At 36.6% G+C, this 23008-nt stretch overlaps 1 protein-coding gene across 2 annotated transcripts in view; it reads right to left on the bottom strand.

The window, feature by feature from the left end:
• ZNF385C (zinc finger protein 385C) overlaps positions 1–23008 on the bottom strand; it is a 261764-nt gene that overhangs the window by 123307 nt on the left and 115449 nt on the right. The gene's annotated exons all lie outside the window — the stretch shown is intronic.

The raw sequence follows: 23008 nt of genomic DNA, 5'->3' as shown, positions 1-23008 counted from the left end.
ATGCCTATTGATGTCAAAGTGGATTTTTTTTCCAATTTCTTGCTTAAGTCTCTTAGCTGTCAGGATAGGAAAACGAGAAAAAAAACCAAATCTTTTCCCTTTTCTCTCTCCTTCGCAGCTTAAAAATCTTCTTAGGGAACAATGTTATTGTTTTTTTTTAAATAGTTTCAATTCCAGGGTACCTTATTTGTTGCTTTTGCTGTTTGACACAGTCAACCAAAACTTTCTCTTCTTATCTTCCTCCTGCACATTCTTTTCTGGTCGAGTTCTTCTTTGTGGTAGCCATTTCTGACCACTGCTACAACCGTCTTTGGGAAAGGGAGTAGTGGACAGCTGGGGAGGAGAGATACGGCTCTTCTCAACCCTGCAGGCAGTCTCCCCCTTCTTCACCACCTCTACGGGGTGGCTTAGCCCCGAAACCAGCCGGCTCGGGGCGCTCCAGCGGCGAGCATGGATTGAAGCCTCGCAGAGACAAGGTTTCAGTCTATCGCCAAAGAAGCTCAAACCGGAAGTTATAATGGCACATTTCTATCTGACACTTGAAATTTAGAAATAAGATATCTAAACTCTAGCTTTTAGGCCATCTTTTCCACTGCCTTTATGATGTTGGAATCTTCTTTTTTATAAAGATTTGATTTAAAAATCTGATCAGGTATTGAACTATTATTAAATCACACCAACTATTTGTTTGTTTATTCTTATTTCTAAACTGCCTGTTTCTCTCCTGTATTGTTGTTTAAGTTATATAAACTCTTAATTATTGAAGAGAAGGCATAGGATAGTTCCATATCACAACATGGAAGTCTGGCTCAATCTACATAGCATCTGGTGTGGGAGTCTGAGTGTCTCAAATGAGATACGTCTGTAAAATAATAACATTTGTAGTGCTTTTACAATGGTAGGAATGGGAGATCTTTTTCCTGGGGTTCTTGTTAATGTGTTTAGAAGGGCTTTTTTGTTTATAAGCATGATCAAATGACATTGGACACGAGACAGTTGCCTACCCCACCCCTGGGTTAAGTACCAAACAGTCTGGACAGAAAGTTAGGAACTTAATTCTCCATAGTTCATGCTACAACCTGTGTTTTCTCAACAATTTAAATTTGACTGAGCTGGTTATTCACAGATGGAACCAAACACTAAGATGGAAGAACATTTGGACAAGTCATTTTAACTAGAGTCTGTTGCAGTGAGAACTTGTTCTCCAAGAAACATTCTAAATGGTGACAATTGGTTATGGTGATCCTGTTTGGCAAATATCTAATGATACCGACAAAATTGACTTCAATGAGGCATGACTAATGCCTTTCTGGAACATTCTGAATAGGGTAATATGCAGGAGCAGACCCCATGTGTGAAACATAGAAACCATAATGAAAGAGATGATGAGGTTCTGCCTGAAGCAGACATTCCAGCTGCAATTTTCCAGAATAGCCATAGAAAGAAATAATTCACAATCAGAAAACTATTCATGTTAATTAAAAAAAATCTCCTCAAAACATCCCTAGTTAAGTCTTAGCGCAGCAACTATAAAACTGATTATTCAAAATCTATTTCTGCCATAAACCTATTGCTTGGCTTGCTTAATTATGGTTTGCTGACTAAGCTACAACTGATTGGATTACTACATCATGGTAAGCCATACATCATGGTAAATCATAAGCTATAGTTTAGAAAAGGCTGGATTCACATGATACACTAAATCAAAATATACAAATAGGAAACGGAACCACATTTTGGCTTATCATGATATTCAGATATTGGGTGATTTCAGATAAACTATTCTCCCACAGCAGCAATATTGTCATGTTTATAAGCTGGCAACAATAGTGAGTCCTCTTTACAGACGTTAGTCCCTCTGATTAGAACACACCAGAGCAGGGGCCCCCAAACTTGGCAACTTTAAGACTTGTGGACTTCAACTCCCAGAATTCTCCAGCTCACATTTACAATTGGCTGCAGCAGTAAGTTTGGAGACCTCTGCACCAGAAGTTTCTTAGGTACTTGACTTGGTAAAGCTAGATAAGAGCCATAAATGCTCAACAACATTGTTAATATGTAAAACAAAAGTAAGGTTTTCTATGCCATGAACAAGTTTTCATAAGTCTTGATGATGATCATGATCATCCTAGCAATACAGGCAAGAATCACTGCATATTGCTTATCAAGGCAGGTGACATGCAATAAATAACATTCAATTTGCTCACAAAGGCTATTTACATAACTGTTCGTTCATTCAAGCTTTAAAAAAAAACAACTACTATCAACCTACCTTCAGTTGAGGACCTGTCTACTGCACGAGTCAAAAAGAGGGCTGTGAAAATATTTACAGACCCCTCACATCCTGGACATAAACTGTTTTAACTCCTTCCCTCAAAACGACGCTATAGAGCACTGCACATCAGAACAACTAGACACAAGAACTGTTTTCCCCCCGAAAGCCATCACTCTGCTGAACAAATAATTCCCTCAACCCTGTTCAACTATTACAAAGTCTGCACTACTATTACTATTAATCTCATCACTCCTTATCACCCATCCCCTCCCACTTGTGACTGTTGGACTATAACTTTGTTGCTTGTATCCTTACAATTTATATTGACTGTTTCCTAGTATGATTTGATTGCTTATTTTACCCTATGACTATCATTAAGTGTTGTACCTATGGTTCTTGACTCTTGATGAATGTTAGCTTTTCTTTTATGTATACAGAGAGTATTTGCACCAAGACAAATTCCTTGTTTGTCCAATCACACTTGGCCAATAAAGAATTCTATTCTATTCTAAGATGAAATGGCTTTCCTAAAGGACAAGGTCTTACTCCTTTCTTAAAAGTAAAATGGAGATTCAGCTCAACTTCCAAAAGAGAGCAATACAAGAGAATTAGAAATTGACAGCATCTTTATGAGAATCTCTTCCTCGAATTTGCTATCTGAACAATTAATATAATGACTGGCTATATCTTGGATAATGAAACCTCAAGGCATTTTAAACACCAGAAACAGTGCCTCAAAAACAACTGGGAACTGATCTCCTCTCCCCCACGTTTGGATGCTGGTTCCCTTAAATAATTCTGTATCTCACATTTTGCTAACATAGTCTTATGGCTGAAGCACAAATTGTCAGGTACATGTGCAGAAATGGACAGATTAATGCTTACAATTATGGAAAAGGAAGGAACTGAATATTTTTCAACATGGGATATTTTACCAATGGTTAGATAATAAAAACAGAAGTTAGAAACATGGGGATACAGAAAGGATGAATGTTATAAGGAGATTTGTTAAAGTAGATAAATAAAATATTATTATTATTGAATTAATATCAGTGATGAATATTATTGTAAACATTTTAATTATGATTTCCTAAAAATAATTGCACATGGACAATACACTGTTTAATTGAAATTGCTAAAATTTGCCTCCCATTCAAAAGGTTAAGAGTTCAATTCTAGGTAGCAGCAGATGTTTCCTTCCTAGGGTACAAAGAAAAAAATATCTGCTGTGTACTCAGCATGATGTTGCATAGGTATCTGGCCAGTAAACACCCATCTCCATCCAGTCACTCCAACAAATATGGACAACAGGGTCATAAAAAGGAAATTATATGGATGATGGAAAAAAGAACTTGCACAATTCATAGTGATAATCTGAGCAACTATTTAGTGAACAAGGAAAGAACATTTCTTTTTTGACTAAGGAAGCATGCCATGATGTCAAAATCTGTATAAGTGGCAAACCCATGAAGTAGGAGTCATATAGATTCAGAAAACCATCTTTATTGCTCTTCAGGGGTAAAAGCAACTAAGGTTCAATTATTTGGCAGAGTTACAGTAAGCCAATTAAGTCTCTTTGAAATGTTATCTTCCTATGGGCCATACGTCTGGTCTTTGTTACCTCTTCTCACAGTAACTGAACTCTTCTTTCCTCTATCCCCCCTATCCAACTTTCCACAATTCTTACATGTGGACACATCTAATGCTTTGGGAGCTACAATGCTGCATTTGATTAGTTATAATCATTTATTCTGCTGAGTATGGCCAGGCACAAACGTTATATTTGCCAGAAGACAAACTGACAAAGTTGCTCCCTGCCATTCTCTATCTTTCTAGCTGATTCATGTTTTCTGGATAGATGGACAACTTCCAAATAATGCACAGGCCGGCAGAGTTGTACAGGGCTTCAAATACAAAGATAAATATGCTTTGGAGTGTGCATAGGGCTGTGCATGTTGCACTCGATGGCCATAGTTTAGGTCAACTGCATCTTCTTATAGAATTATGTGGTTGCCTTCTGCAGTTATAGTACAATCCTGGGAAAAAGCATTTAGTTTATCTTCACACTCTAAAATATCTTTTTTTCTCTGAGCTATAGCAATCCACCTACTACTTTTATTTCCAAAATAATCTGTAATATTTATGTGGAAACTAGAAGAAATCTGAGACAGAAAGATAAGACTAGGGGCTGGCACTTGACTTACTACAGGTAGTCCTCAATTTATGACCAGAATTGAGTCCAAAATTTCTCTTGCTAAGTGAAATATTTTGTTGAGTGAGTTTTGCCTCATTTTATGACTTTTCTTGCCATAAAAAATTCACGTTAAGTGAATCATTGCAGTTGGTAAATTAGTAACATGGTGGTTAAATGACAGGGATTTCCCCATTGACTTTGCTTGTCAGAAGATAGCCAAGGGTGATCACGTGACCTCTATACACTGCAACCATCATAACTATGAATCAGTTGCCAAGCATCTGAATTCTGATGACATGATCATGGGAATATTGGAATGGTTGTAAGGGTGAAAAATGGTCTTAACTCACTTTTTCCATTGACATTGTAACTCTGAATGATCACTAAATGAATTGTTGTAAGCCAAGGACTACCAGATTTAGTTTTTTAAATTAAAGGAATATTTAAAATAAAATCAGTTGAGTTGCAGAAAATCATTTACCAGTGATTTCGCATTTTCTCAACCAGGCCAATATATTAAGAATTTATAATAATTAATCTAGCTTTATTTTATTTCTATCTGTGCCCTGGTCACTTAAGTTTGGTGGCTACTCCCTTCTACTAATATGCCAATGATTGAATATTAAGGATAAAACCTCTCAAAATGGTGCAGACAAGGGATGAAATTCAAAAATTTTCCCTACCGGCTCTGTGGGCATGGCTTGGTGGGTGTGGCTTGGTGGGACTCAGTCTCTAAAAGGAAGAAGGTGGGCAGGCGTGGGCAGGGCCAAACAATTCAAATCGTCGCTACCACCCCTCCCGAAGTGATGTGAGGTGGTTGAATTTCACTCCAGTCCAGACTACCCTATTTTCTCCTCCCAAAGTATCACTTAGATTTAGAAGGGACTTCAAAAAAATCCAGGTAAGCTATTAAAAGTGAATTGTCAACTTTGGGCAATTGCAGTCCTAGTCAGCTTTGGTATTCATTTTTTTCAGGTTATCTTTAGGTTGGGAGGATTTGCATACACTAATATTATTATTTTTATAAAGGAAATATCTGCTGAAAAATATATATGGGATTACAATAGGAATAAAGTACACAGAGAAAATTCGTTTTGATGCTGGGAAAAGATTACTAGTTGGATGGAAGTGTCACCCAAATTTGTTGATTGTCTTTGTTTTTATCCTAGTGATGAAACAAATTAAACCCTGGGTTGTAATTTTCCTACTTCAAATAAAAATAAGAGTGCAGTCAAGAAAAGTTTGGCGAAATCTTTAAAGACAGGATCTTAGCCATTGGCTAGGACTAAGAAACAGAAATGTGTCACTTTCACTCAGACTCAGTGGTCTGGATTATTTTATGCGCCCCAATTGGAAGTCATATGCAATTTACGAGCTGATGATCTAGTCAAAGGGAGCTTTCCTCTTGTCAGTTTTTTTCAGCTGAAAAAATATGAGAAGAAGGCTGATCTTGACAGAAAAGAAGAAAGAAATATTTAAAGAAAGAAAAGGCTTTTTCATATGGGAAAATGGGAAATAAATATTTTTCAGTCTATGTTCTGTTTTTCAGATCTTCAGTGGTTCCTGAATATGAGACCTGAGATATGTCCTATAGTGGTAATTCATATTGGAGACCAATCTACAAAATATATCTTACGACCATAGCAAACTAGGTGTACTATATTTATTCAAAACTAGGACAATTCCTCTCACAAAGAAGAATAGGACCAAATGTTTGTGTTTATTAACAGCCTGAATCCTGAGCCCCGCTTCAAAGGTATTATCAATGCCCCCATCCCCATTAAGCTTTTACTTTTGTCTGGCTCAGGAGTTACATCAAAGCAATCTTCTGCAGCACATAACATACTGTAAATCAAAAGTAAAAAATTAAACAATAATGGAGGAATGATTCTATAAGCACCCTGAAAATAGCAAATTCATTGTTAAATTTGGATTTCAATTATTCATACATTACCTACCTTAGTCTTTATTAATGACATACAATTATTAAAACTACAAGTAACTGTGTTTATGACTGTTTATAAAAAAAATTAAAAATCTACATCAATTGGATTTTCATATTATGCCAAACCAAAACAAAGTTACAGTATATGAGCCACACCACATTTATATTTTGATTGAATCCAACCCTCAAGGAAGGAGACTCATAGCAAAGGACCCTATTGCCATTTTTGTAATACTATTATATGTTTTCTGAAACAGTGAGAAGCTAATCCTCACTGATTTAAAAAAAGCTAAAAAGAATTGGGCTGCCTGACCACCAAGGATCTGACAAGTATAGAGTGCACTGGGAAGTCAAATGAACATTTCAGAAGGTAGCAATGCAAAGCATTTACCTTACAGCCAAGAAAACACCAAGAATTAATTGCAACTTAAGGAAACTTTAATTCATGAGTGTAAGGAATATAATTTATTCCTCACCCATAATTCCTTGGCCAAATTTATGCCTTTCTACCTTTTTTTACATTTATCTTCTCAATATTTCTTCTGGAATATTTTGCAAAGTGTCATAGTTGATCATGTTGAAAAGAAAAATGATATCTCTTTACAGGTAATCTTTTCATTTGCAGAAATGATTAACCATTTCTTTCTTCCTAGAGGCGAGAGTGAGTGATTGGCCCCAAATCACTCTTGGCTTCATATCAATGCAGGTCTAGAACTCAATCTCCTGACTGGTAGATGTAACAGTAACAGTATGTGAGGAGATGGAGATGGAGGAAAAAATCTTGCCTAGGGTACAATTAGATATAAGAGGGTATAGACCAGAGCTGCATAACAGATGGAGAAAGAGGCTCAGACAGGATCCTCCCTAACTCTTCACACCGTAAAAGAAATGGCAGAAGATCTGTACTTTCAGATTTACAAGATTCTGTTACTGCAGCCTTACGGAAAGTAGAAGCAGCTCCTCTACTCCACTTCCTGTCTGATATACCTGGTAATGCTGACAAGAAGTCAGCAGAGGTCACACATTGAGATCATGTGACTTCCTCGCTTAGTGTCTAGTGGTGATTTTCTTAAAAATGACATCAGGAAGTGTTGCTAAGTAATGCAGTCATGTAATATTACACATTACTTAGTAATGAAAATTCTGTTCCTAATTGCTGTTATTAACTGAGAACTAGGTGTAAGGAATTATCTCACATTCTATATTGGCACAAATTGCTAACTCTGCAGTAATTGTATATATAACATTATTATATAGCAAGAAGTTTAATTAAAAATGAGATACAATTATTACTATATAGGCTATATGAAGCAAATGTCTAGGTGGTTCTCATCCAAGTGAATTGATTTTTACTTCTAGAAAGGTGATTCCATAATTCAGAATAAGGGTTTAATTGTGCTTTGATGAATCTTTTCATCAAGTGCCTTATCAAACACTTACATAAACCTAACTGAATATTTAATGGAAAACAACGCTTCCATTTAATAATTACACATAATGGCTAGTAACATTTCTGTGTCTATTAATTCTGGTGGGTCCACTGTGGCTTATCTTTTTTTAATAACATATAACATGTTTATATTTTAAAAGAACAATTTCTCAGATTGATAAAACAACCGTGAGGTGAGAAGATCGGTATTCTCATCCCATACTTTTTCCTTTCTGTAGGTAATTCATTTCTCTGATCATAGGTAAGTATGGGAAAGGGGACACCTTCATGGTCCTGAGGAAGGATTTGGATTTTTTTTTGCTCACTTTCACATCAAACCTGATGGTTCTGATAACTTTCAATTGGTTGCATAATGCCTCCAGAAAAACATCATGTAATGTGTTTTAATTATGTAAGCCTCTGTTTGCACATGACTGTAGCTGTATCTTAGCTGCATCAGTTCAAAGCAGTTCATTGTATTTTCTGATTGGCCTAACATGGTGTTTGAGATGTTCTTGAATTTTACCAGCAAACCTAAATATACTACAGAACAAGTCTGATATAAATGATAATCTATGAATTATATACAGAATCTCTAAATCAAAACTAAATACATTATATATAGCTAATGTTCAAGTAATAAGAAAAAATTAAATATCATTTTAAAATTTCAAAGTATTAAAATGTTTCCTCCTCTTGGTCTGGTTTCTATGGAGCAAACCAAGACGGTACTGTACTTGTCAGGCGGCTCTATTCCTTCTTTTTTTTCCTATGTTCCATTTTCGATTCTGTGTGGGGTAATGGGAATATTTTATATGCAAGAATTCTTGTTCCTCTGGAGTTAACTTTGTATTGTACTGATACAGTACACTTTTCTCCCAGTGACTCCAACTATGCAGAGTTTGTTGTTTTTCAAAAACTAGGGATGTCTCCATTTCTTATTTGGAGCTTCACAAAGAATATGCTTTCCCTTCGGTCTTGCACCATTGGTGGTATGGTCATGATAAAAGGCCTTCTTAGTGCCTGCTCTAAATGTGCAACTTCTTAAAAAGGAGATTATTCTACTCTTCCTTTCCTCTACTGATAAAATGCTAATTTTTAGTTAAAAATTGTAACTAACAATTGGTCAATATTTAGTATATCCCCACACTGGATATAAGCTGTGCAAAATTTAAAAATCCTCTCAAGAAGAGTCTTGCAAAACCATACACATGGGGAAATGGCAATACAACTTGTGTGTTTCTCTATTTTGAGAACTTAAGAAAAGATGGATGTACAACATTCTGAGAACATTTAGTTGAGTTAAACAGACTTTGAGCTAATCAATTTGGAAGAATATAATGTGGTATAATATGATTTAAATATCTTTTAATTCTCCTTTATAATGTTTTATTTTATGTAAGTTGCCTTGAGTGCCATTCATTAGTGAAAGCACAGAATACCATTTCTTTAAATAAATAAATTTAAAACGAAAGCATATTTTCTCCTTTAGATTTTTATCATCATTAAGGCTACAAGAAATGTTTACTTTTAATTAAATTGCTTATGGCAAGATAGGAATGTTGATATCCTGAAATGAGCTATCTTCATGAAGGACCTGTGCATAACCATATCCACCCAACTGCTCTGCTGTATTCCTCTTCCCTACCCAAGCCATTATGCTACCAGAATAGGTCAGCAATATGCACTTTTTACCAGACAACTTAACAACATTCCAAGGGCTGTGATTGGTGTTTTTTTCAGCTGAAATTCCATCCCTGCCCAATCCCACCATCTTGTGAAAAAATCTCCTTCAATTATCATACATAATGTCCTGGTTATTTTATGCCTTACTTTTTTTTTCTTTCCCACTGTATTGTCAATTAATTTTGTTTTTAATTTCTTGAAAAAAATGAGCTGATTGGTCAGCTGTTTTTAAAAAATGAAATAAAATCTGACCACGTCATCCCTTGTTTAAGATATGTAATAGAAAGGATTTGATTATAGCAAACGGTGTTTTGTATCTCTTGGCTGTCCAAATTTGTGGAGATTCAGCCTCTATTATTGATGAGCTGGAGTCTGAGAAAGATATTAACTGTGGGAAGTCACTGCGAGACATATAATAAAGTACATAATGTGGGAAGAGGAAGCAAGGATCCAGGGAAGCCACATAGATTGAGAAAGGAATTCCCTTCTAGGCAGGCTTGCAGAAGTTAAAAAAAATCAAATCCTTTCTATTACATATCTTAAACAAGGGATGACGTGGTCAGATTTTATTTCATTTTTTTAAAAATTTGTTCACTGCCTATCTTGGCATGAGGCAACTCAGCCAGTAAACCTTTTGGAGCTTGTGTACAAAAATTTGGAAAACGCCTAAGTTCACTGCTGGCATGTCACTCCTTGAATAAAAGAGAAACAATTCTCTATCTCTACCCCCCCCCCCCCAAACCATCTAACTCTCCTTAAACAGAAGTTAGCAGCAGTACTAAGCCTGCTCAAACCTCAAAGTAGAGGCTCAGGCCTCGGCTTCAGTTCTAGGACCACTGCTGACACTCAAAAAGATCACCTCATGTCATTCCCCAGGGTCCAGTGCTCTTTAGCATCTGTCCTGCCTTATTTTCAGGTGATCCTGAAAATGGCCTGTCCTTTTGTTGATAGGCCACTGCAGCCTATCTGAGGTCACGTGACACCTGCTTTCTTGAAGTGACTTCAGAGAACTCTCTTCTATGGCCTCTGCAACCTCTAAAATCCATACAAAAGTACACCCATGCAAGAACACGGTCCTCTGTTGCGACTTTTGAAGGCCATGCGAGAGCAACCCTCATTTTCACAGTCCCCAGTCTTCAAAAACCATGCAAGAATGGGGAATGGTTTTGAGAATAGTTGTTGTCAGGGATTAGTGTATGATAATGTGTCAATCAAAATGCTGCTGCATGTCACCTTTGACATGCATGTCATAGATTTGCCATTTTTACTCTAGATTCACCAGTTAACAAACCTATTTAATTTCTCTTTTAAAAATGTAATTGTGGAAGCCCAGTACTGGTCTCCCTTGCAAACATGCGTGGAATGGGCAAAGAGGACCGGAACCAGTAAAGCAAGGAAAACTAACTGGAAATATAGGATTGCTGGCAGGAAGCATCTCATTTGAGATTATTTCTCCAGTGTTCACCCTGGCAGGGTTTTAAGGAAAACACCACTATATTTTCAATCTTCAGCACATTAAGTAATCTTGTAAGTGGACACAGAGATATAGGCATAGACCCAAGGACTATATTAGGGAAACCATGAGATATCTGCACACCAGAGGAAGGAATCTGTGTGAATTTGCCCTGTAAGTGAATATAATACTTCTGACAGGATTATTTGATTACTAGAAACAATTATACTGAATGACCATTAGAATTATGAATTGTTAGTCCAAGAACTCAGAGCTAAATAGATCGGTAAAGCAATTCTTAAAGAAATAATATTTACTTTTGCTAGCTCTCATGATGGTAGAACTAAAAAAAAAAAACCACAAACACAAAGAAATCTAGTACTGTATCACCTAAGCAACATTTTTCAAACTTGGCAACTTTCAGAATTCCCCAGCCAGAAAGCTGGATGTTGAAGCCCACACATCTTAAAAGTTTAAAACCCAGTGCCTTATAAAAAGTGATTGTTCACATATTTAATGTGAACCCCCAATCCCAAAAATATTTGTAATCTTTCTGATGGCATCTGTTTCCCCTTCAGAGATTCTATGCAAGTCAATTACATTATATAAAATTGTTTTTGGGTAGTTCAATCACTATCAGTGTCACTTGCCTTTTACATTTCAAGATGGTTCACTTCCAAGTGGATTAGCTGAAGCCAAACACAGAACACAGTTTGCTGGTATTTCAAATTATTAGCTAATAAAAATATTTTTAAAATGCTGGAACATTCCCAAAGAAGCAATGATGTTATTTAAAATTTAAAGATTTTCTGCAATGAGGCCTATTTCAGATATGCTCGAAATTGTGCCTTTTAAAGAATTTAATATTTATCTGGATACAACTTTGGATTTCTGTGTATTAAAATCTGCAATTTGTTTCTTCTCTCAGAGAGGCAGGTGAGAACAGGAAGGTTGTATACAAATCTTTGGCAAGGGAGATTCTTAGCCGCTTTTTGAATTTCAATTTGGAAAAATGGAGAATTGCCTCTCTTCTAACCTGCACCAGCACTTCTTTTTTTCTGGTGAGTGGTTTGCAACGATCAGAAGGTTTGAGAAAAAAAATCAGTTAATTGAAGATCAACCTATTCATCCAGACTTGTGTATCATTTTGTGTATTGTTGTGGTTATTACAGTGCTGATAAAATACTTAACTTTTGAAACATTGTGTGTGTGGGATGTTTATTGTTGGAAACAATAAAAGAACAGTAAAAAGCTATTGAAAAGCATTTGGGAAAAATTAAAAATCTGTGCAGAAAGGAACTGACAGCCATTCAATAAGCTAAAAGAAAATGTCCACTTTCCTGCCAATCTTTTGTGGATCCCTATAGAAGGGAGACTGGTTATGGAGGCAGATGCCAGAGAAAGGCCCTCTTATTGGGACAATCATCAGATGTATTTTACGAAGCTAAACTTCAGCACTGAACGCTAAGGAAACCACACCAGCTCAACCATACACCAACAGGGCAGCATTGCAACTCAGCTTTTCCTCAGTTGCATCCACATTGTCCTGCTGTTCATTTTATCTGATAATGTTAATTGGTTCTGTAGAGCTCTGAGGTCATCATTCTTTGTGTGCTTTCTGATTAGCTAGGATCATTCAACAAAGCACTGGAAAAAAAAAACCCTGCAAAACAGTAAATTGCAAAACACAGTAGATGGAACTAATGAGTTCAGGGAAAGAAAGGTTCAAAGGCAAATGTTTTATGCCTCCTCAACTGTGTTTCAAAGGATTTTCAAATTTGCTAGTTGACCCAAAGGATATTCCACTTTCCACCCACAATATATATTTCGTTCATAAGGAATAAAATGGTTTTAGATACAAAACTTTCTCAAGCTTCAGTTTTTCAGTATACTTTTAAAATCTCTAAGGTGATGATAAAGACAAAAAGGGCAGTGAAATCAGAATAGGAATTCTGCATTCTAAATTAGTATTGAGTTATTCGTCCTCAGCTAAAAAAGCCTTAATTGTGCCCTAATGTCAAAGCATTATTGCCCCAAGCAAAGCAGCCAATCCTGTGGAGCTCAAAGTGAGGAAATATTAGTAATGTTATTCTAAGACATGGCTTAACAGAATCAGCTCAAACATTGCGTATAAAAGGATGGATGTTAACGTGGCACTGCTGGCTTTAACAATAGCTCTTGTTCTTTTGTCCTGTTCAAAGAACCTCTTTTAAATCCTATCATTTCTCTGATTTCTCTAAAACATAACCCACTCTCATTATACTAATGTCACAAATTCCAATTATGATGCTCCCAATCCAAAGAAGAACTCTCTGAATTCAAAAGCAGCAATTATTCTGAAAACACCAAAATGGGCAATAGTAAGAATGCAAATTCGCCATTGATTCCCAAACACTGAGAAATGAGGGTAAGATGTATTTTGATTCTCACATTGTTTCCAATAGTTGCTGCATTTTCTTTTCACTTTGCATCTGGGAAAAACCCTGGAAGAGATCATAATTTGTCAACCCTTGAAATCTGCTAATAATTTGGGGGGAGGAAGAGGAGAAAGAAAGGAATGAAATTTTGCTGCTATGAGAGTAACATAACTTAAGCCCATCCTGCTCAGTAAGGCACAAATCAAATGACTTCCAAATGATATCAAAGTCATAATGATTCTAGTAATGAGGAGCGTTCAACATTCAGCACTCACCATCCCTGTACATTCCTGGAACCATGGCACTGTATCCTGGAACAGGGCCATTTCAAATATTTTCCTTCAAAAGCTTCCACTCTTCAAGATCTTACTTGTCTCCTATTTATCTACCATTTTGCCACTTTTAAAAAACAATCACAGACCTTTATTTGGGCTTTATATTTTCTGTTGCTTAAAAAAACTTCCTTTCTCTAGCTAGCAAAACCTGTCAGCTGCCATTATAATCATAGATGCGTTCAGCCATCGCAGGAAAATGAGCCCTCATAGTCTCTCTTTCAAGCCAGCTGTACCCTTCACAATTCTTGCCAAAACTTTTTCTGCAATAGCTTAGCCTACCTCCCATTTCCATGTCATTCATTCATTCATTCATTCATTCATTCATTCATAAATAAATAAATAAATAATAGAAAATCAGTAAATAATTTTCAGAAATATATGTTGATTTCCTACTTTACTTCTGGTCCTGCAAGTAAAAGGATGCTAAACACAGAAAAATTTATTGATAAATTATTTTTTCCTTGAAATACCAGACAATGGAATCATTTAGTATCTTTTGTTTGTTCTTATTTCTCTTCTAGGTTTTGAAAAAGATGGATCGATGTTAGATTTATTTCCTCAACCTGATGCCCCTACATAGGTCAAATTACAGCTGCCATCAGCCCTAGTTGATATAGGCATTAACCATGTAGAGGAGAAATGAACAAATCAGTTAATTTCCATTTCCTCAACAGCTCATTTCTTCAAGTAAATCTGGTTTGTCAACCTTGCTATTTAAAAAAAACTCACTAAAACATTTGCATTTATTTATCAACACATAACATACACATTATTTACACCCAATGTTCTCTAATATAATGCATTTTTATTCTTCATTTTCCTGAAGAGATACATTATTGTATAATCTTTTTCCTAAGTTTTCCATAAACCTATTAATTGGCAAATTAAAATATTGCAATATTCAAAGAACATCATTTTTTAAAATGATGACTAGTAAGGATTTTGTGTATTATTCATAGATACAGATAATGTGTGTGGAAGTCCAACATATCTGAAGTTCACTAATTAAGAAGTACCTAATACTACTTAGGTTTTCATTTTTGGAAGGGCAAAACAGATTCACGTTGCCAACTTTAAAAAGCCAATAATTATTAGAAATGTATAGCTGCTTCCAGCAACAAATAAAGGTGGTTAAATAAATCATAGATCAATTGCTTGCATAAATCAATTTGCCTGTATCATGACACACTAGCTGCTGAGAAATCCCAGGAATGAGGAAATCAAATCAGCCAATGTCTTTTACTAAATGGAACTTAATACTAATCAGAAAATGCAGCTTGGTGGCTTATACATATCTTTGTAAGACTGGGTTCTAACCTTCTTAATTTGTGGTCAAATTTGCTATTACAGAAATTAATTGACTTTCCAGTCTGCTAGTCCTGGAACTTTTCTTTTGCCTGCTAACACTTGATATAAAGATATGCTTATATCTACAAGCAGTAGAGGCAGCCAACTGAAGAGTTAAGAAACTTAGAGATAAGTTTTATTGAATGCTGTCATGAGCAAGTATAGAGAGAAGGAGAATTAAATGCAGGACTGATGCCTTCAATGGTAGCTGCATGATTTCTGGAGCATCTCTTCCTTGCTTCTTTCAAGATGCTCCAGAAATCATGCAGCTACCATTGAAAGCATCAGTACATAAATAAAAGTGTTCCTTAATTTAGCAACAATAATTTAAATCAGATAGTAAAATGCAAAAAAGATGGTTCAGACCTTCCACCACATCACTGTAATAGGATGAAGGATAGGCAAGCCCTAAGGAGAATATTCTTCCTGCCCCAAATGTTAACACTGGTGTCTTGATCAAATGCAACATGACAGGGCCCAAGGCAAGCCTGCTTGGAAAACTCAAACTATAATGCCTATGGATGCTTACTGACTTTTTGGGGCCAAAGAATGACAAGGATGGACTAAGAGATGCAATAGAAAGAGATGGAAGAAACATTATTACTGTGTGAAATTCTGCCATCTTGAATCACAACCATATCTATCCCAGAATATCCATTGATGAACAGGACATTCATAATTTATAATAGTATTAATTTAGAATATTATTAATAATATTTTCTGGCAAGAAAAAAGCGTCCACCTTTCAATGAAGTCCAATTCAGTCCATTGTACTATTATGATCAATGACCAATATTGAAGTTAACAGAACCAACAGATTATACAAACAAGAACATGCATACTCACATGAGATTCACTCAAAGATTATGACTAATGAAGAAAGTTCTTGTAAAGGGGCAAGGAAAGAGAGGAAAAAAAGAAAAAGAAAGGGGTGAAAGAAAGAGCGAGCAAAAGACAGATAAGGAAGTGGTGGGAGGGAGGAAGAGATGAGGTTCTTGTTCATGAGCCAGGCTCTTAAGCTGTGAACCATCTCAAGGGTTCCACAATGAAGGAGAAATAGAGCTGGGGGCGGGGGGGATGATTGAGGAGAAAGAGTAAAGGGAAGGAATGCTATTCAGGACTTCCTATTTAAGTTATTACCATGTTTTCCCAAAAATAAGACCCAGCCTTATTTTCTTCTGGGCCCCAAAATATGCACTAGGGCTTATTTTGGGGGAAACACAATTTCAGGGTGACCAACTCATCTGGGTGGCCGCTCCCAGTGCACACACAAGATCTGGCAAGCAAGTGGGGACAGACAATATCTGGCAGCAGCTACAGCCTACTGGTACCTTAGTCGGTGCACTCTGGGGCTAAGCAGTGGGGAAGACCTGGAGCGGAAAGCAGGCAATCCCAATGCACTGTGCAGGCTACAGGCAAGCTGACAGATGCAAAGTTGATTCTCTCATGGCTGTGTGCTGCTCTGACTCATTGCTGTTCAGCTTTCTCGTGGCCCACGCATCTGGATTGCCTGACTCCACCCCACCTGCTTCTGGCTGCTGCTTGCACAGGTATCAACTCACCTGGGCTGCACGGGCTGCAGCTGCTAACAAAACCTTTGGCTCATGTGCGCTCGCCGCCTCCTATGCAAGCCATGCCCAACCCCTTCACTAGGGCTAATTTTGGGAGTAAAGCTTATATTAGGGCATATTTTCAGGGAAACACTGTAACACTAAACATAGAATCAGAGTGCTGAAAGAGACCTCAGACATCTTCTAGTCCAACCCCCTGCTCAAGGCAGGAGACCTTATACCATCCCAGTCAAATTCAGGCTATTTTTCAAACCTCCAGTGATGGAGCACCCACAAACATTGTTCTCACTGTCAGAAAGTTACTCCTTACTTCTAGGTTGGATCTCTCTTTCTCAAGCTTCCATCCATTACTACTTCTGCCCTTTGGAGAATAAGTCAATCCCCAATTCTTTGTTAAAGCCACTCAAGAACTAGAAGACAGTTATTACATCCCCTTTAATCTTTCCTTTCAATAGGCTAGACATACCTAGCTCCCTCAACTGTTCATCATATGATTTCACCTTCAGATCCTGTATCATCTTTGTTCCTCTTTTCTGAATACTTTCTTGTGTCTCAGCATCTTTTTTGAGTCATGGTGACCAGAACAATATTTTTTTTAAAAAATTTATTTGTCAATTGCTTGCAAGATAATAGGTATAAGTAAAAACATAGTTATGAATACATGGATACATATAAGAAAAATAAAAATATATATAAAAGAAATAATAGGACAGGGACAGTAGACACATTGGTGCGCTTATACATGCCACCTACATATGCAGTATATGCAGTACTCCAAGTGTGGTCTCACTAGTGCGCTATACAGGTAGTCTGCAACTTACAAGAGTTTGTTTAGTGATAATTCAAAGTTACAACAGCACTGAAAAAAGTGATTTGTGACCAGTTTTCACACTTACAACTATGGCCACGTGATCAAAATTCAGACACTTAGCAACTGACTCGTTTTTATGATGTTTGCAATGTTCTGGGGTCATATAATCACCTTTTGCGACCTTCTGACAAGCAGAATCAATGAGGAAACCAGATTCACTTAACAACTGCATTCTAACATAACAACTGCAATGAGTCACTTAAGAACTATAGCAGTAAAGTGAGGCAAAACTAAATTAACAATTATCTCACTTAGCAATAGAAATTTTGGGCTCAATTGTGGTTGTAAGTAAAGGATCACTTCTCATCTTAATGGTGTCCCTCTGTTGATGCAGGCCAGAACTGCATTTACTTTTTTGGCAAGTGCAGCACATTGCTAGCTCATACTTAAGTAATGGTCCAATTGGATATCTTGATCTCTCTCATAGTTAATACAGTTAAGCACCTATTCTATTGTGCATTTGGTTTCTCCTAAGTGCAGGACTTTGTTTTTCTCATCACTGAACTATATCTTGTTGGATATAGCTCAGGGCTCAGCTGTCAAGATCCTTCTGAATCTTGAGTCCATCTTCCAAAGTGCTAACAATACCCCCCCACCTTGGTGTTATCTGAATATTTGATGATTTCTCCTTCTATCCTCTCATCTAGATCATTTATGCAGATGTTGAAATATATGTGTGTGTATGTACACATACATGCACACAAATATACATACACACATATAGGTCCAGTTCTTTGATTCTGAATAAGAGAGTTCTGAATAACAGAGTTCAAAGGGCCTTGGCCTTTTAGACAAATTATTGTCCAATCTATCTCTCCTTAAAAACCTCCAATGTTGGAGCACCCACAACTTCTGAAGGCATGTCTCTCTGTCTGTCTGTGTGTCTGTCTGTCTCTGTCTCTTTCTCTCTCTCTCCTTCCTTCCTTCCTTCCTTCCTAATGTATCCAAAACTGCTTACACAAGGGCTCTTAACAATTATTGAGGCATTTTTTTCTCAATCAATTTGAAATGATTCTTGCTGTTATTACAAAATTCCAGGCACAACATTTCTTTTTCTTTCCTTGGTCTTTTCCCCTAATGAATGTTGGTGGCAACTGAGAAGTCTTCATGGGGCTGTTTTGATGTTTCCACCCTCATCAAGCCTTTTCCCACAGAATACAAATATCTGAATTCGAGAGTGCTGAATCTTTCACCTCAGATATTTGTGTGTTGCTGTGCTGCAATATAAATATTGGCACTCAGAGTTTGAACACTGGAAATAGAGAGCAATGATTTCATAATAAGATCCTTAGGGATCCTCCTAGCTAATATAACCAGATCCTTTGCAAACAGAAACATGGAACACTTTCCCTGTAATATCAATTCCTTAAGTAAATGTTAAGAAATTACAGTACGCTGTAACAGTCATGCATTTTGGTTAGATCTTGTTCCCTTGCGAGCTGCACCAGTTGCCAGTTTGCTCCTAAGTACAACAAAGGTGCTTACTGTTAGCTATACAGCCTTTCCAGGGCATACAGCCTCACCCCATTTATTTTCAGAGTTTGTACTACAATCCTCCGTAATCCCTACATATCCTCAGATCAGTGCTGACAGCAACAAGGGAATTCATTATTATCCCCCCACCCCACCCCCCGCTACTTAGACCTGGCAATTTTTGCTCGAGGGATTGCCTATCTCCCCTAGCACATGCCTGGCCAATTCAGTGCTGCTTAGTTGATGAGCTCTGGGTTCCTTCGATTATACAATGCCATCTTTGGGGCCTTGGAAGGGCACCTTCTCTATATCAGCACCTATCCTTTGGAACAAGGCACCCCCTGATATTCCAATGGACCCACTCTCCAGTTGTTCAGAAGAGTCTTAAAGAACTGGCTCTTCAACATTTTATTCCCCAAACTAGGAAACATCATCAATGCTAGTCAGAGTAATTTGTGCAATGAAATGTTTGCAAGAAAACAACCAAGCTCAGAGAGCACCAAGGATCCCTTATTTCAACTCTGAGCTACAAATTTTCTCCTTTTATTGGCTTCACTGAGGCCTTTGACGAGGGAGAGTGAGATTCCTCACTTCATTGCATTTGGCATCTTTTTCTTGATATTTTATATTGTATTGGTTTTACTGTAATTTCTGTTTGATTCTTGTAAACCACCCAGAGTCACTGAGAGTCAGGTGGCACACAAGCGTAATAAATTATTTTATTATTATTATGGTTGGTCACATAGAGGTTCAGATTGGCTTTGGCATTTTTATCCACCTATCAAGTCCTTCCCAAGGACCCAGGATAGCCAGATGTTAATGGTATTAAAGATATAGTCGCAGGATGTAAGCTCTTTCTGAATAAAGCTGCCTTTTGCATTTAACTGATGCTGATTCTGTCAATGCTGATAGTGTTCAAGTGATGCTAATATAACAACAACAACAATCTTTAATTCAATTTACAGCCTGGGACTGGTAAAAACTTAATAATTCAAGTCCTAACCAATTATTGTTGTTGTTATTATTATTTCCAATAACATGAAATCACAACTGCCAGTTCTTAGCTGGTGTTGGTCTTCATTCTCATTGTGTTCTTCCTAAGAACATAGGCCAGTTCATGCCATAATCTTCCAAGTTCCATTTTCAGATCCTAATAGTTACTTATATTTTCTTAGTTTTTGTCTTCTATTATCTCCTGCTATTATCACATCAATTATCCACATTCACAACTTCTACGATTGCTTCTATCAACTATCATATAATCTAATATTGAGCTCTTGCAATCTTTTGATACCAGTTATATGAAAAAGGTTAGAAAGAGAGAATGGGTGGTTTTAGTATTGTATGCTGCACTGTGCTGCCCTCTCTAGACTTAGTATAGATACTGGAACACTAATAATATGGATAACTTCTTCCAATGCAGCTAGATTATTATGATTGATTGGGTTATGTTGCTGTCCAAATACACTTGCAATAAATGTCGCTCTCTGTATTCCTGTCTCTCTTTCTCTTGCATTCATTCACACACACAACCTGCACACAGATCAAATGTAATATTGTTTTTAAGTAAAGGAAATGCATTTACAGAAAATGATATGGTTCAATATTAATTCTGTTATGCATGAATAATGAAATAATTATTAATGGCCAGCTATCATTAATCACAAAATAAACAAAATATTTCTAAAGAGCAAAGTTTGGATATTTTGCTGAGTTTCTGCATTTTCTCTTATTCTGGGTATTAATTAACATGTTTGCATAAATTTGATTTTATTTATTTCAGAAGAATCCTATTCTTCCTTTCAATACATGTATGAAGAACTCTAGGAACTGAGTACAGAGAACATCTCACCCAGAGAAAGTTTGAGAAGCCCCCCTCCCCCCTAAAATACTCCTGATAGTTCCAAAAAAGCGAATCAAGCTTATATACCAAATTCAAAACAGTTTGTCTTAAAATAAACCCCTTATAAAATTAGACACATTAAGAAATTTAGTTTTATTTCAAGAGGCAAAGAATCATGGGCTATATCTATGTAACTATTTTTGACAACATTGTTTTTACACCACTTTTTACTTCCAAAGGCAAAATATACAGACATTAGCAAACCTTTGATCAATACTGGAAAACAAGGGGTTATTTTGCAACTACACAGTCTTGCACACAAGGAAAGTTTTAATAAGAAATTTAGTTTATAAACCAATGAAACCAAATTTTCAGCTAGAAAAAGTTTACTGGAAAAAAAATAAATACAAGGAAAACAAGGGGAAGGCAATAATCATACCCAAATTTCAATAAAATCAAAGAAACTATCTAAAATAGTTGCTTTGTTATTTACCACTTCTTTGCATAATACCTCTTTAGCTTTGACAGAATTCATGGCAGAGAATGTGGTTGGAAAAAGATCCTATGGGCCTTGATGCTGCATTTCCCCATCTTTCTTTTGAAAACCAGTTTCATAGAATGTGGAAAATAACTGAAAGCCAGCTTTTTGGCTTGGCTAACTTAAGGAAAATGCTCCCTCTGATGTCCTGAGATAATTATCTAGGAGCTCCTCCAATGGACTAACTTTAATGCGCCTGACTGAAATGATAAGCTCTGTTTAGTTATGTCTTTGTAGTATAGGATGTCCTTGACTTTTTATCATAATTAAGACCATTTTTAAGCAAGGTGGTTGTTAAGTGAGTATTGTCTAATTTTACAACCATTTGCCATGATTATTAAGCAAATAACTGCAGTTAAGCGAATCAAGTGGTCATTTAGCAAATCCAACTTCCCCCATTGACTCTGCTTGTCAGGAGCTAACTGGTAAAGTCACAAATGGTAATCATGTGGCCCTGGACCACTGCAACCATTCCAAATACATGCTGGAAGCCATGTATTTATCACATGACCATGGCGGTGCTATGTCGGTTGTAAGTGTGAGGACTGGTTGTAAGTCACTTTTTTCAGTGCCATTGTAACTTTGAATGGTCCCTAAATGAGTGGTTGTAAGCCGAGGACTACCTGTAGGAAGTTCCACAGGAGAGAAGCAGGAGAAAATACAGTTCATTTATTCAATCCTCAGCAAAGATCCTCTTAAGAAGCTTTAGGAGTCACTATAATGCCCTGGGGAAATTTTATTCCAATGTCACAATCCAAATCCGGTTCGATCATTTTCAATTCAAGTGAGATAGAAGCAAAAACCTGCAGAGAAATTGTGGGGGGAAAACAGTATTTTGCCCTCTCAAGGGTCCTTTTTGACACTGAAATCCTTAGAAAATGAAAGTTTTAGGTTGACTTATCTGCCTCTTAATCTTTTAATCAGCTGTATTTAATAAAAATGTATTTAATTTGCATATAAGTAATTTTTGTTTAGTAACCCCACTCAGTCTGTAAACAAAGTAGTCACTAAGTGAAACCCTGGCTGCATTTATAATCTTACTTCAGCTTTCCTTTGCTTTACAGACCTGTGAAGATTGTAAATAGAAGGATCAGGCATAAAATTATTTCTTCATCAATGTCATAACTGCAAATTATGACTACAAGACAGTTGCTACATGAGGCCTACCCATATTACCAAAAGCTCAATCTAGTGATGCTTCATTAACTGTTATTGAGAAAAGCATGCTAGTTGCTATGTCTTGGCCAGCCAAGGCCTAACAGATATTTAGATTAAGCTTCTGATCTTTTTCAGACCAAGAACATTTGAAATCCATACTTAGAATAATTATCGTATTACTTATATCATACTCTCATATACATACAACCAACATAAAGTAACAAAGCAGCTCATTGGCATTTGGACACAGAAAAGAAAAAAGAAAGAAGATAGGACCACCAATGTACATCCAGTTAAGTCAAGGTTAGTGTAATGTATGGTTGGACAGATCACTCTATGGTTTGTTTGGTTTTTTACATCATTTTATCCTATCCTATTTCTGCATTAATCTGAAAATTTTTAAAATCTACTGATATTTATTTAGGTATGTATCTGTGAACATATATGAAAGCAGAGTATGCAGTTCCAAATAT

The sequence above is a fragment of the Pseudonaja textilis genome, chromosome Z (assembly GCF_049901715.1).
Source record: "Pseudonaja textilis isolate UNSWEBS1 chromosome Z, rPseTex1.2, whole genome shotgun sequence".
Taxonomy (NCBI): Eukaryota; Metazoa; Chordata; class Lepidosauria; order Squamata; family Elapidae; genus Pseudonaja; species Pseudonaja textilis.
The sequence above is the reverse complement of the archived record's forward strand: the minus strand, read 5'-3'. Positions and strand labels throughout refer to the sequence as shown.